Below are 16,361 nucleotides of genomic sequence, written 5' to 3'. Positions count from 1 at the left end.
CCCCGAATCCCGTGGTTCTAGCACAGTCGCTTAAATTGTTATAATGGCTAATATCTGATTTTTATACATGTTATGACTTGTGTGCTCTTATTAAGTTTAACCGCTTTTATTATTATTTTTAATAGAATTGCAACGTCGTGAAAATGCATCTCGAACCACGTCACAATCAATGCACCCGTGGTTGTTAATACGTTCCGACTCCGTTGAGATTTGGATTTGGGTCACATAAATGCGCACCCATACTTAGAGAAGTAATTTTATTAAAAGATGCGCTCTAAGCGATTGGCGTATCGTTATTTTGGGCAAGGCCGTGAAACTTTGCTAAACGGCCCGTCCCCGGAGTCTAAGCAAACTTTACAAACACGTATAGAGGGCCCCGCAGCTTGTGCATTTTTTGGCGAGACTCTTCTCATTTGTTATTTTGTTTCAAAAGAATTGCAACGTCATGGAGACGTATTTCGAACCACGTCACAATCGATGTACCCGTGATTGGTCGACGCATTTCGACTTCGTTGGGATTTGGATTTGGGTTACATAAATGTACACCCGTATTTAAGAAGGTAAGATTAATTAAGGCGCGTCCTAAAGAGACTAACGTATTGTTATTTTAGGAAGAGGTCGTGAAAATTCGCTAAAACGGCCAACTCCGAAGTCCAACCAATTATTGTATACGTTTATTGAGAGCCCCGCAATTTGTAACTATTTGGCGAGGCTCATCTCATCTTTATTTATGGCCAAATCCTAAAAGACTATGATTTTTCTGTTTATTCTTGTCTCAAAATAAAGAAAAGGCCTGAACTAACTAGCATGCTCAGGTATCATCATTTCAATTAATATGTCAAGGGCAAATAAGCCCTCAAATCATTGGGCCTTAACTGGATTTCCATTCAAAAGGGACTGCGCCAGCTTACAGTCGACATATTTATTCACAAAAATAAGCTTGTATGTGCATAACCAGGCTAAACTTTGGTATTTACATGAGCATGTACACATGGAGATTTGGTGTTTCTGATTGTATAAAATTAACCCATACTTTTACGTTTCTTTGCAGCGAAGATTGGGACATACAAAAGTAATCTACGTGCGATTTTTACCTTTTAAACAAACCTACAATTTATGTAAATGGGTTCAGTATCAGACTATGAAGCATGGAATCAATACAGTTTCTCGTTAATTCACAGAATTAAAGTTAAGGGCCCATTCAATGTTTATGCTTGATCAGACGTTAGTTCAACTAAAGTTTACACAATCAGCGCCAACCATACTGAATCTGTTATCATTACATATTACACTACATCAATAATGTCCCAACGGTTCCAAAACAGTCTAACAAAAGTCCAAATTAAACGGCCAGGGTTTGTATGCACATGAATTGGAATCGAATTATATTAGACTCTAATATCTATTTGGCTATTACTACATAACAATCCAAACAAACACATTTCAAGAATCAAATATGCGAGCATCTCTCATTTCATCTTCCCTTCAAAGTTACATCAAAAACTTAATTCGAGTATGTACCTGGATGTTGAAACACAAGAAGAAGAAGAAGAAGAAGAACAAGAAGAAGAAGATCAGCAACAACAATATGGCAGCAGTAACACAGCAAATAACAACAGCAACAACAACAGTATCAACCAGGCAGAATAAATCCCAGTGAACGAAACAGAAATAAACCAATGAAGCAGTACCAATATCCACCAAAACAGACTCGGGAGACTCAGTTGAGACCCGGAAATACCAATGTTAATCACAGGCAGAAACAGGAGAATCCGAAACAATAGTGGAACAGTAGTTTCTGATTTTCGAACAATCAAAGAAAGAAGCTTGAAGCTTCAATGGAACAATAGCAGTTAGTGCTGATTTCAAATAGTGAAAGAAAACAAAATTTTCCAGCTTCAATGGAACAACAAAGGTTTTTCTTTTGCCCCTTTTTTGCTTATTGTCTATCTAGGATTGAAGTCAAGAAATGAGTTGCCTGGTTCCAAAAAATAGACTGCCCTTGGTTCTAACCCCCCTTTCTTGCCCGAAATCCAGTCTATTTAAAGACTAGAGCTGGCTATTTTTTATTCAAACATTTCACTTTTAGCCTGTTTTATTCCCTCCTCATGTGCATTTCTACCTTTTTATCATTGAACCCATGCTGTTCCTGATTTCCCACCAGTAAAGTCACTAAGCCAACTCAAGTAGTACCCTTTTTCACTAGTTAATTCAAAAATCTGTCAGTCTTTTAACTGGCCATTTCTATTTTAAAATTAAACCCCATGCTCTTTCTGATTTCCAGCCACTAAAGGCACTTAACAACATTATCACTCCCACTATTGATCCCTATTTTATTCATTAGCTTAGTGGTATATTAGCATTAAACTGACAGACCATTAAAACTTGAACAATTTGCAGGTTTCTAACATCCCAACTAATTGACGACATTTATCCAATCGACTATATGAATTACAACATACAAGTCAATAGCTAATGATCAGAATCGAACAGTACACATAGGTGATTCAAGTTGTACTGACAAAACAAAGAATTACCCTGGAAACTAATTAATCGATCAAACTCATTCCAATCGATTATATAGTTTAAACACATACACTTATCAATGAACAGACGAAAATTTCGACCAAATAAAAGGTCTGATTTGGAGAAGAAAAAGAACAAAGCAAATAAATTGGAAATAAAATCATTCTAAACAACAAACGAACAACAGAACAAACAAACAAAAATAGATCAAATGGAAAGGGAGAAAGAATACCTCAAGTAACTAGGTGAACCAGGTCCGAACTCAGACTCGACCTTTTTGAGGTCGAATGGACCTTAATCAAGTGTTCTCAACGGAGAACACTTCGACTAAGGTCTATTAGACCCTCAAACCTCTGCTAATTTGGACAAATTCCTGGTTTTTGGATTTTTAGGGTTCTTGGGGCTCAGATTAGGGGTTCGAGCTTTACTGGTTCGATTCGAACCAAACCAGGCTTGATTTGGTCACGAGGGAGGTTAGGGGAGTAACTGGTGTGCATTTGGGATCGACTAGTATAAGTTGAGGTTTGGCTCGAATCTTCTGATGAAGATTCGAGACGATGTAGGTTGATTCGAACCAAACAGTTTGCAGATTCGTGTCCAGGGGGTCGAGGTGCACTAGAGGTGTTAATTTGGTGGTCACCGGCATCGTTGCCGCCGGGTTTATGGTGAGGGGATGGAAGGGCGGCGCTAGGGTTTGTAAGGGGGAGTTCGTCTCTGAGTTCAGAGAGACGAGAATGAGAGAGGGGGGGGTGCTTAGGGGGGCGTGAGGTAAGGGATTGGGGTCATATAGTTAGGGGGAAATTTGATCTGGGCCGTTAGATCATTCAAGATCAATGGCCTGGATTGATCAACTTAATGGAAATGACACCGTATGGGTTAAGTGAGACCGGTGGGTCTCTGGGTGAGACGGGCCGGGTTAAGGTGTGGGTATGGAGACGTGATCTTGGCCATTGATCAATCTGAGATCAACGGCCCAGATCAAGTATGATCAAAACGACGCCGTTTGGACGTATCTGAGATTGGCTGATCTGGACCGGGCAAAAAATAGTGCTTTGGGCCCTATTTTGGGTCCAATTTAAATGGCCCGATTCCGATTTGTCCAATTTTAACTCATTTCTTTTCTTCTTTTAATTCCTTTTCTAAATACTAATCTACCAAAAATCCTAAAATAAGTTGTAAAACTACAATTATATTAAAAAGACATTAATTGACTCACACAAAATCAAACATTAGTTAAACAAAATCACACCATTAAACAATAAAATGACAAAATTACCAAAATAATATTTTTATGATTTTCATTCATTTAAAAATCAAATACGATTTAATTAATTCCTAATAGTAGAATAAGATCCTAAATTTACACGCAACATATTTTTTGTATTTTTTAATTAATAAAAATAAACAATCACAGACAAAAACTACAAATAACTATCCAAAAATACCACGCAAATTCTCAAAATTATACACAAAGACAATTTGTTTTATTTTTCGATTTCTTTTGGAGTAATTGTCGTGGAAGCAAAAATCACGTGCTCACAGCTGCCCCTCTTTGTTCGAAAATACGAAGGGTTTCGTGCAAAGATAAAGTGAGCGGATACGAGCGATTTTTGCACGTTCGAGTACTCCGTGCGAAGCATTCTTTGAAAGATTTGACCGAACCTTTGCTTCAGAGATTTCCTACATATCCTGGGCTAAACAGGAATCAGGTCAATGTAGTTCGGGAAGTTTTGGTAGCTGGGACTACCATGATGCTGCGACTTTACTGTTACTGCTGTTACTGCTGCTACTGCTCACTGACCTCCTTATTACATTAAAAAGAAAAATCAAAGCTAAGCTAGCTATGCCTATCAACTACTAGTTACAAGATTCCTATCTATAATTCTTTCGCAACTTGATCTTGAGTCTTAGCTAATTCTGCTTGTAGAATTCGATCTGAATCTTGATGCTCGCAAGTTGTAGGCGCTTGTTTATTTCTGCAGCATTGAGTGAAGCGGGATTGGCAGAGCTCGTGACTTCAATCAGATTTTGAGCGATCCGCACTTTGTTTGCCCCAGTATTTGGGCTCATCTTCTTTTTGTTCTTTTCTTCCTTTCTTTATTCTGGATTGAGACTCACTTCGTAGGTCATCTCGATCCCTGTGCCTCGAGGTCAAACCTGCTCAAACAACAAAACAAACAAAAAAACAAAAATTTTCTGCCCCAGTTTCACTAGGAAAAATTTTGTGAGTTAATTGCCATAAAAACCTATAGAATTGATGAGGGGATTGGAAACCTCAAGTCTAAAAGGCGCTGTGAGCACGTGATTTTTGTTTTACTCGACAATCACTCCAAAAGAAACAAAATAATAGCAATTGGTCTTGCTGTACATTTGCTGGATTTTTACGTGGCATTTTTTGCTAGTTATTTGTGATTTTGCCCGTGGTTGTTTTATTCAAAAAAAATATAAAAAAAAATATATGTCTATATGTCGTGTGAACCGTAATCCGTTTATTAAAAGATAAATAAAATGTGTGCATCCTTCATTGTATTTTGTCATTAAGTGTTTAGTATAATTTAATGTTAATTGTGTGATAATTGCTGTCCAATGTTTTACATGGTATTATTTGGCAAATTAATTTAAGGAATTAAAAAAAAGAAAAAAAAGAAAGAGTTTCGGACTTGGGCCAGTCCGATTTTAAAACAAACAAGCCCAAACAACCCAATCCAAAACCAAAATTACCCGGTCCAGTCCAGTTCAGCCCCTAACTATCTCAAACGGCGTCGTTTGGGTCGTGCCTGATCTGGGCCGTTGATCTCAGATTGATCAACGGCCAAGATCACTTCCCCATAACCCATAAACAAAACCCGACCCATTCCACCCGGACCGACCCAAACCCCTTTAGGTTGAAACGACACCGTTCCCTATCAGCCAAAAGATCTTGACCCTTCATCTCACCCCATCCAACGGCCAAGAATCGATCCCTCACTAACTATATAAGCCTATAACCTTTACCCTGCCCCCCTATCCGAACCCCCAGGCCTTAGTCGTCCCCTCCACAGACCTCAGTCCTCCAAACCCTAGCCGCCCCTGTATACCTTCGCCATGAAAGCCGGCGGCATGGACGCCGGTGCCCCCTCCTTAACACCATAGATGCTCATCACCGTCCTGGACCCAAATCCACCAACTACACATTTCGAATCCCCTCCCACCTTCTCGAATCTTCATTTGAAGATTCGTGTCGGAACCTGACTTACACCAATCGACCCCAGTTTCACACCAGACAGTCCTCGGACCCCCTCGTGACCAAACCATGCTTGGTTTGGTCCGAATCTGACCAGGGAAACATGAATCCCAGATCTGATTTTTGAACCCTAGGGTTCCTCGTGACTGGTCTGTATCCGTTTGAGCCAAAGTGTTTAGGGTCTAATGGACTTTAGTCGAAGTGTTCTCAGTGAGAACACTTCGATTAAAGCCCGTTCAACCCCAAGGAGGTTCTTTTCAAGTACGAGTTTGGTCTTCTGATTTTTCTAAGGATTTTTAAGGTAAGTTTGTTTCTCTTTGCTTTATTCATGTCATGTGTTTGTTAAAGGTCCGTTTGTATGGCCGAAATGTCTTGTTCAGTTTGTGTTTCGGACTTTCATCAACTGTAGTTGTCCACCTTGCCCGGGCCCTTGCATTTAGTCAAGTCCTTCTTCATTCACTAATAATGTTTGTGTGGTTAAACTGCATAGTTAGTTGAATTCGAAATTGGTCGATTATTTAGTTCCCAAGGGCATTTTGTTTTGATAGTGTAATTTGAATCGCATATTTGATACTGTTAGATTTCTAATCCTTGGCTTTGATTGTATATGTTGTAATTAGTATAGTCGATTCGATACATGTCGTCGAATAGTTTTAGCTGTTTGAATGGTAACATTTTGATTTGTCTTGCTGAACATTGTTTGAATCAAATTGAGAATCAACTATAGCTACTTATAATTGATGTATTTGAATCAGAAATATAAAAGGATTGGTTTTTGTAACTGCAATCTGAATTGGAGGGCATGTGCACTTGTGCACAACATGTGCATTAAAGGCCCTTTTCGGATTAAAATAGTTTGACAGCATATGCTGTCAGATTATATTCCTGCTGCCCATGTCTGCTTTTAGTTAATAAAATGGGAAAGAGGACTGTCAGGGAATCTCATGGGGGATTTGATTTTTTAAACATTGAGTGGAAAGACAGTAAGAAAGGGAGGGGGTTCTAATTTTCTAACAGGCTGTTAAAGGGTTGATTTTAAGCTTATAAAAGAAAGGAACTTCCATTAGAAAAAGGGGACTGGATTGATTTTGAAAACAAAAAATTTTGAAAAAGGAAAAGGATTTTTAGACTAAACTCAGACTTTTGGAGATTTGATTGTTAGATATATACAGACACCTACGAGAGAGGAAAAGATACAGAAAATCAGCAACTGTTTCTTCCTTGTTTGTGTGATTCTCAGTTTGTTCAACCTGTTCAATCAACTCTGTTTTCTTTCAAGTATCAGCTGAGTTCATTGGTTGATTCACATTGTTTGTTTCTCCTGGATTCGGTCTGTCTTGGAGCTTTGTTTCTACTGCATTGTTTGCTGCTGTCTTTCTGCCATTTTTCCATCGGCTCTAACTGTATCTTGCACTGGGAGCTGTTCTATTTGTTACCTGCTGTTACTGCTGCTGTTTCTGTTGCCATGGTCATTCTACTGACTTTCTTTCTTCTTCGATTGTAAGCATTCCCAGGTACACACTCCTGAAACCTTGTCGGCTGAAAGTTTGAAGTTTGAAGCTGAAATAAAGAAATGAACATCTGTTTACTTTACAATCCTTGTGTTCAAAAAATAGTTTGAATGGTAGCTGGGTCTGTATTTGTTTAAGTTAGTTCCAACCACGATTGCTCTGTATGAGTTATGCACATCTTGATTGACATATTAGATAATATTGTTTGTTAGATCAGACGTATTTTCAATGTGTATAACCATTAGGTTTCGATTTAGCTATGACAGTATAATATAGAATCGTGGCAAGCATCTGTATGTATTTTGTCTAGACTTTCGAACTGTCAAATCTGTTATATTTGGTTCCATTTAATTTCAAGATAAATGTACCCCAAGCTAATTCTCATGTGGTGTTACTTTAACAGGATGGCCATGTATGCCAACCCTCTTGTTAGATTACTTGTTCCTATATAGGTTCGATATGGGTTTCGATATAGATTCACTGTTTCGAAATAATGCGACTACTTTTTGAGTTCAATTAATAGTAGTTTTCCTAATAAACAACTGATCTCATTTATCAAGCCCAAATGAGCTAGTTTTAAAATTCAAACTGGAAGGTAATTTAATGTAAATTTAGTGTACGTTATTAGTTTGCTTGCAATCCCCCTTAGCAAATTAACAAAGTTCATTCACTCCTTGAAGACAAGGCATGAGGTAATTCTCATCTCATAAACAACCAATTAGGTAATCAAACAAAATTCGGATTCGTCAAACATAGTAGATATTTAGTATGTAGTTGCTTAAACAAGTAAGTTTGGTCTTTCTCTTTTATTGTTAGAGACAAATGTAATAGAAATGTAGTCGCTTTAGGACATCCTTTTCTAAAATAATGAGACGAGCCTCGCCAAATAAAAATGCAAATTGTGGGGCCCTCAATAACTAACCATAAATAAATATTTAGAATTCAGGACAGTCCGTTTAGTGAATTTCATGGCCTTCCCCAAAGATAATAACGTGTTAGACTCTCTAGGCGCGACTTAATTAAATTACATTCTTAAATTCGGGTGCGCATTTATGTGACCCAAATTCAAATCTCGATGGAGTCGAAATGTATTAATAACTACGGGTGCATTGACTGCGACGTGGTTCGAGATGCATTTTCACGACGTTGCAATTCTATAAAAAATAAATGATAATAAAAGCGGTTTAAACTTTATAAAAGCACATAAGTCACAACATGTATTTAAATCAGATATTTAGCCATTATAACAATTTAAGCGACCGTGCTAGAACCACGGGATTCGAGGGTGCCTAACACCTTCACTCGGGTCAACAGAATTCCTTACTTAGAATTTCTGGTTCGCAGACTTCATTTGGAAAAGTCGAAAATTTCCTCGATTTGGGATTCAAGATAAACCGGTGACTTGGGACACCAAAAACCAAACCTTTCCCAAGTGGCGACTCTGAATTAAATAAATAATCCCATTTCGAATATTGTCACTTAAATTGGAAAAACTCCCCTCGCGCATCTTACCCTTCGGGGCGGGCGCGCAAAAAGGAGGTGTGACAGGCGCAACTCAGGGATTAGAGCCCTAATGTTCGCAAAAGGCAAAACGCTCAACTCAGGGATTGGAGCCCTAATGTCGGCTAAAAGAAAATTGCTCAACTCAGGGATTGAAGCCCTAATGTCGGCTAAAAGAAAATTGCTCAACTCAGGGATTGGAGCCCTAATGTCGACTAAAGGAAACTTTCTCAACTCAAGGATTGGAGCCCTAATGTCGGCTAAAGGAAACTCGCTCAACTCAGGGATTGGAGCCCTAATGTCGGCTGAAAGAAAATTGCTCAACTCAGGGATTGGAGCCCTAATGTGGGCTAAAAGAAAATCGCTCAACTTAGGGATTTGAGCCCTAATGTCGGCTAAAAGAGAATTGCTCAACTCAGGGATTGGAGCCCTAATGTCGGCTAAAGAAAAATTGCTCAACTCAGGGATTGGAGCCCTAATGTCGGCTAAAAGAAAAATCGCTCAACTCAAGGATTGGAGCCCTAATGTCGGCTAAAGGAAAATTGCTCAACTCAGGGATTGGAGCCCTAATGTCGGCTAAAAGAAAAATCGCTCAACTCAGGGATTGGAGCCCTAATGTCGGCTAAAGGAAAATTGCTCAACTCAGGGATTGGAGCCCTAATGTCGGTTAAAGAAAAATTGCTCAACTCAGGGATTAGAGCCCTAATGTCGGCTAAAGGAAAATCGCTCAACTCAGGGATTGGAGCCCTAATGTCGGCTAAAGGAAATTGCTCAACTCAGGGATTAGAGCCCTAGTGTCGGCTAAAGGAAAATCGCTCAAATCAGGGATTGGAGCCCTAATGTCGGCAAAAGTGACTAGGGAATGGAGGCCCTATGTCTAAAATCTCAACTCAGGGATTGGAGCCCTAATGTTGGCAAAAGTGACTAGGGAATGGAGGCCCTATGTCTAAAATCTCAACTTAGAGATTGGAGCCCTAATGTTGGCAAAAGTGACTAGGGAATGTAGGCTCTATGTCTAAAATCTCAACTCAGGGATTGAAACCGGTCCTGCCACCTTTTCTTTCTAACACATTTTGGAATTTAGGGTTAAGCCGAAAGGGATTCAAGGAAAGGTAAACAAAGAGCGGAAAAACGAATTTAAAAGAGAAGCATCCCTTTCGGAAAAAAAGAAGAACTTATCTGAGGTGCATGCTAGCTTCAAACTGCCATGACATACTTTTTGGACTGGATGCCCGAACCTCACGAACTTGCATTTCCTCATGAACCAAAACGGATCTATGTTTCCTAATGAGGGAACCTTGCCAGAACTTCTGTGGTGAAATTATCTTTTCGGCCGACAGCGCCCTTTGCGGGTTTTCGCTAGTCGACCTCTCTCATTTCTCTTCTCACCATCGCCCGATAGTACCTTTTGCGGGTTTTTCACTAAACGGACTCTCTCATTCTTGGTTTCTCTACTCTCGTCGCCTCATGGTGCCCTAAGATTTTCACCGACAAGACTCTCTCATTTTATTTCTCTCATTTTTAGAATGCATCAGCTTCCAACCATGATATTTCTTGGTTTCCCCCACCTTTGGCAATTGATCCGAAGGACTTGTACTTGGTTTTTTTGGTAAAAAGAATTGTTGATGAAATTACAACTTCGGAGCCATTTGGTGTACCCGTGGTTGAACCATTATAACATCTACCCCAGTTTCAACTTTAGGGAAAATTAGATTTTTGTTTTGGTGTGACTGAACCCCAGAGAGAGGCTGCCTACGTATCCTTTCGGAATCAAGTCAGACGTAGTTCAGGCAAATCATTTGTTTTTTTTTTTCCGGACTATCAGGGAATTTTTGATCCTCAAACCTAACTGCAGTGGCTAATCGCGTGGGACTTAACCTTTCCAACTTTATTTTGCCTTTGTAGGCCTTTCTTTTCTGTCTTCTTTCTTCCAACTTCAATTTTAGAGCATTTGGGGGTACCTTGGTTTCTTCAACTTCGCTGAGGCGATTAGCCATGTGAAACTCAACCCTTTCAACTTCAATTGCCTTTATAGGCGCTTTAATTTGATTTTCTCCTTCCAAGAGTTTTGATTCCGGAGCATCGGCCGCCATGGCCAGTTGAGGTCGACTTGATGCACCTGCTGAGGCTGGGTGCCTTTTGCACATTAGAGTGTATCAAACGAAAGCCCTGTAAATCAGTCTTGCCATCCTTTCCTTGTCTTGGTTTTGGAACAGTGTTAGACCAAAAGAGATTCAAAGAGAAACAAATAATTGAATGGAGAATGAGTTTAAAACTAAAAGTGTCCCTTTCGGGGAAAGGAGAGAAGGACTTATCTGGAGTACATGCGGACTTCAATGAACATGACATGCCTTTTGGACTGGATGCCTAATCTGTGTAAACCGCCCGACTCTCAAAAATTCATCACAACTTTGCCTTGAATACCGAGGAACCTTGTCAGGACTCTGTTGATGCCGATGGCTGTGAGGATCTTATTTTCGATCATGGGCGCCCTTTGTGGATTTTCACGAGCTGGCATTTTTCATTTCATTTCTTACCATCTCCTTATAGTGCCCATGTGGGTTTTCACTAATAAGACTCTCTCATTTTCATTTTTCTTTACTTATCGTCGCCTTACGATGCCCGTGTGGGTTTTCACCAATAAGAATCTCTCATTTTATTTCTCTTATTTTTCTTGCGAGGATCTAAGTAATTACATTCTCTGATCCTTGAACATTCTTACCGATTGATCGGAAGGACTTGAACAAGATTTGGGGTAAAACGAGCTTGGATGGAATTACAACTTTAGAACCTTTCTGGCGAACTGTCGCCGAACCACTATAACTTTTGCCCCAGTTTCACTTTGACTTTTGGGGGGGGGGGATCTTGGATTTTATTTTGGTGTGACTGAACCCCAAGGAGAGGTTGCCTACGTATCCTTTCGGAATCAAGTCAAACGTAGTTTAGGCAAACATTTTGTTTTTGATTTTCTTTTGTTTTTCTGATTTGCTTTGTTTTTCACTTTCTTCTTCCCTTCTGTTTCCTTTTTTTCATTTTCATTGTCTTTTCTTCCTTTTTTTGTATATATATTTTCTTATTTTTCCAATTCTTTCTTCTTCTTTTTTTCTTCATTTTTCTTTTTCATTTCTTTTTTTTTTCATTTTATTTTTCAATAATACTTTCAGGTTCCAAAGAGGGTAATCAAAGAAGAGTAACCAGCTCAAATGGGTTTGCAAAGGGTTGATAGTGTTTGGGTAGCGAGAATGAAAGCCTTCGTCATCTCAACCGGAAAATATTAGAACTATATGTAGGATCCAACATAGCACTTTTTGACTGCATTTGCATTGACAATTATTTCAAGGGCATTTCCTTCGATGTGTCCCAAGTACAACGCACTCTTTTAGCAGTACTCTTGTTGCAATCTATGTACCTTTCCAATCTGGACCCAATTTTCTTTCAGCTTTTCCAACTCATTGTTTTATTTTCTTAAACGTATCTTCATTGCGATCTAATCCTTGATTCATTGTTTCGAGGCCTGACGGCTTTCAGGATCCGGGCATGAAGTCCGCCAGCATGTCGTGTTATTGAAATCTGCATTTAAGAGAATTGAAAAGAGAATAAGAAAAAATGACAAGATTAAGAGAAGAGACATTCCTAGACAGTGAAATATTAATTTTATTTTTTTATTGATTTTGATTGAATTTTTTTTTTGAATTTTTTGAAGATAGAAGGGTTTATACAAGAAAGTAAGACGATAAAGTAAAACATCTGGATCACATCCTGAGATAATCTGGATGTAGAAAGGATAGCAAGACTGGTTACTAAGACTCCCGTCTGAAGGGGAACTTTCATGTTTGGCAACCATTTTATGGCTTTTCTTCTATCTAGGCAATGGTTGTAATGGCCTTCAGTGCCGGATCAAATTCCTCATCTTCACAAATCATTCTGACTATTGGCCTGTTGTTGTGGGCGGGCAACAGATTGTTCATCACATCAGGAGCTTCTTTATCCCGAAAAACGATTCTTTCAGCTTCAATCGAATCTTCAACTGCCCTTTTGAGGGTCCAACAGTCCTTTGTACTGTGCCTCACTGCTCCAGAGTGGTATTCACATATAGTGTCAGCTCAGTGCGGTGGGGACTCGGGGTTCAGCCGAATTTGGTCCACTGGCTGCAATAGATCTAGCCTAATCAGCTTTTGGAACAAGCTTGAATACGATTCACCAATAGGGGTGAACTGATTCTTTCTGAAAGGCTCTCTTGGGCGAGGATTGTACCGGGGAACATCTGATTGAGGATTGTATGGAGCTTGGTAAGGATGGACATTTCTGGGAAGTGGAGCTCAGTTTTGTGGATAATATTGTGGCCGCGTGTAAGGTTGCGCATTCATCAACGCATACCAACAAAACCAATCACCTGAACAGAACCTGGCTAATTTACTCTCACACACAACCTTGTTAGTTTTGAGGCATTTAACATATAGGAAATCGCACGTTGGGATGCAATGCACCTAAACAGTTAAACGCTTCTACCATGTGTTTGAACGGGTTGCATGTTTCATCCCGGCCTTAAACTAGCCCTCTTCACTATGTACCTCTTTTCTTTTATTCCTGCCTCTCTTTAACCACTCTTGATCTTGTTTTTGCCGCTTTTTTTTGGCACTTTTTTTAAATTTATTCTCTCTTTTTTTACTCAATTATTTTATGGCTATGATCGAATCCGATGGGGATTGCCTACGTATCATGACCCCGCATGAATCAGATCTTGCGTAGTTCGGGAGGTCGTGAATGGAGTAAGTAAACTAACTTTTTTTTCCTTTTTTGTTTTTTTTAACAAAAAATGCTTTAAAAGAATAAAGGTTTTTTTTTGGATTTTTGTTTCTTTTTGGATTTTTCTAAAAAAAATGCTTTAAAAGAAGAAAATGATATATTTTTTTGGATTTTTGAATTTGACTCTATTTTTATTTTTTGAAAGAAAGACTTCTAAAAATTCCTTTTCTTTTGATTGGAACTTTGAGAATTTTAGAAGTAAAAAAGAAAATATTTTTGTTTGAATTTTCATTTGTTCTCTCTTTTTCTAAATAAGAAAGAAAATATTTTCTTTGGATTTTGGTTGTCGCCTCTTAATTTTCGAAAGAGGCACTTTTAAGAAAATATTTTGGATTTTTGAGTTTTTTATTTATTTACAAAAGCACTTCTAAAGAAAAGTGAAAATATTTTTGGACTCATATTTTCAAAGTTTTTATGGATATTTACAAAATAAAGACAGCTAAAGAGCAATTTTTTGGATTTTTGTTTATGATATTTTTTTTGGATTTTTTGGAAAAATATTTCAGAATGAAGGAAACCCGTATTTTAGATTTTGATTTTTATTGATTTTTTTTTGTATGAAAGATATTAGAAGGAAGGAAACCATTTTTTTTTGAGTTTAAAAGCTACTTTTTTTTAATTTTTTTTTAAGGAAATTTTTTTTTTTTGGCAATCCTCTAGGCAAGTGCCTAGGGCTAATTTTATATATATAAAAGTAAAAATAGAAAATTACAACTATGACAACAATTCTGGTGGTCTTGAACGATGAAAGAAGTAAAATATAAGACGCACATAAATCCTATTACCAATGTTAAGTAAAATACTCATCATTGATAGTACAATTTGTATACTAATAACGCGCCTAATGTGATGATGTATAATCTGAAAAATTATACTTTGTAATCTCAGTAGCCGCCGACGAATACAACATACTTGGTATTGTTGCTTCATCTTGCTTGACGAGCTTGTTTGAAGCAAAGTATGGTCAGTACGTGTGATATCTCCCTGCTTTATCATGTTCTCCCTCATAAGGATTCGAACATGAATGTTGCCTGCTTTTTGAGTGTCCCAGCATTTGCTTTTGTTCCTTCCTTCACATGAATGCAGCCGCCCAGATTTTTCATTTGAGTGAAATGAGCATCCATTTTTATTGCCATACAAGCATTGTGTTGTCTCTTGTACATTGTTGTACCATGTTTTCTGTGTACGATTGGTTCTACACGAATTACTGCATTGGTCCTGTAATCTTGAGTAGTGGTCGAATCCCAGATTTGAGCCATTACATTGTTCCCACAGTTCTGGACATGACTGGTCCACATATTTAAAACATTCCTGCTCAGTTCTGCCCCAAATATTATCTGTGTATGCACAGATTTGTCTTCCATTTTCTTGTACCAATGACTCGATTGTTGTACTGTGAGTCTTATTGTGTATTTGCTGCGAATTTCTGGCAGCACACCTGTCCATTGCCCTAGTCAAGTATATGTTTACTTCCAGTTTGTGCACAAGCTGATATCCTTCCTGTTCCTGAGCCAAACTGTATGAGCTTACTATCGTTTTTGCTCCAACATAATGGACATTATTTAGAACTATCACCCTTTGAATTCCAAACCACAAGTATGGCATACAAGCTATTCCTGCAAAAAATAAAGCTGAGTTATTATAAAAGTGCAATCTTTCAGCTGTCCCCATCTCCTTTGTCTTGCTCATCCTTATTGTCTCGCAACTTTCACCCTTAGATATGGGCATTGTAATTTGTCGTTATTGACAATTCTCCTTCCTTTTGTATCCAGTTCTTGAAAACTATGTGCTTCGACGTTACCCATGTCAAGTGCTTGATTTGCCAGATGGTCTGCCAAGCAATTCCCTTCTCTCAAGATATGTGATAGCTTCACATCAATCGTTGACATGACCTTTGCAATATCTTCTAGATATTCTGCAATGACCCAAGGAACATTCCACAATCCTTCTATAGCGTTTTTCAAGAGTAGCGAATCTGTTTGCAAAATAATTCTATTGTATCCTTTCTCCTCACAGTATTTTAGAGCTTCCAAAATTGCTAATGCCTCTGCCTCATTGTTTGTTGTGTCATGTATCCCCTTTCCACATGCATACTTTATATTGCCTTCATCATCTCGAAGTGCATATCCAATTGAGCTCCTGCCCGGATTTCCCCTCGATGCCCCATCGCAGTTAACTTTAATCCATCCTTGTGTTGGCAATTCCCACAAGACTTTAGTAACCTTCAATTTAGGCGTGTATTGTTCCATCATTTGCAGGATATCTGGCCAGTTATGCGGAATGTTAGCCACTGCAGGTTTCCTCAATCTAACAAGCGATTGAATGGTTGTGGATACCTGATAAATCACCCGTCTAATCGTCACTTTTTCCCCATGTTTGTAACTATTTCTTCTCTTCCACAGCTCCCACATAATGATGGCAGGAAGTGCTTGAAAAATTGGCTGCAATCTTGATATTACTGTAAGTGTCCAGCACTTCACAATTGCCTGGTGCATAGACAGTCCCTCTGTTTTAATTCCAACATGCATTAGGAAGTATGACCACACTTTTTTCGCAGCAAACGAAGTAAAGAAAAGGTGTTGTAACGTTTCTTCTCCTAGTTGCACACAGCACCAGCATCGAGAAGGCATTGCATATCCCATTTTCTTCATATGGTCGTCTAGTGGTAGTTTTGCTTTCCATACTTTCCACATAAAGAACGATATCTTGAATGGTAATCCTTTTACCCACATCTTTATGTATGCTGCCCCCGTGTCCTTTCTCTGCCTTAAATACTCCCACGCCGATTTCACTGA

The sequence above is a fragment of the Nicotiana tabacum genome, chromosome 7 (genome assembly GCF_000715075.1).
Source record: "Nicotiana tabacum cultivar K326 chromosome 7, ASM71507v2, whole genome shotgun sequence".
Classification (NCBI taxonomy): Eukaryota; Viridiplantae; Streptophyta; class Magnoliopsida; order Solanales; family Solanaceae; genus Nicotiana; species Nicotiana tabacum.
This window is presented reverse-complemented; position numbering follows the sequence as displayed.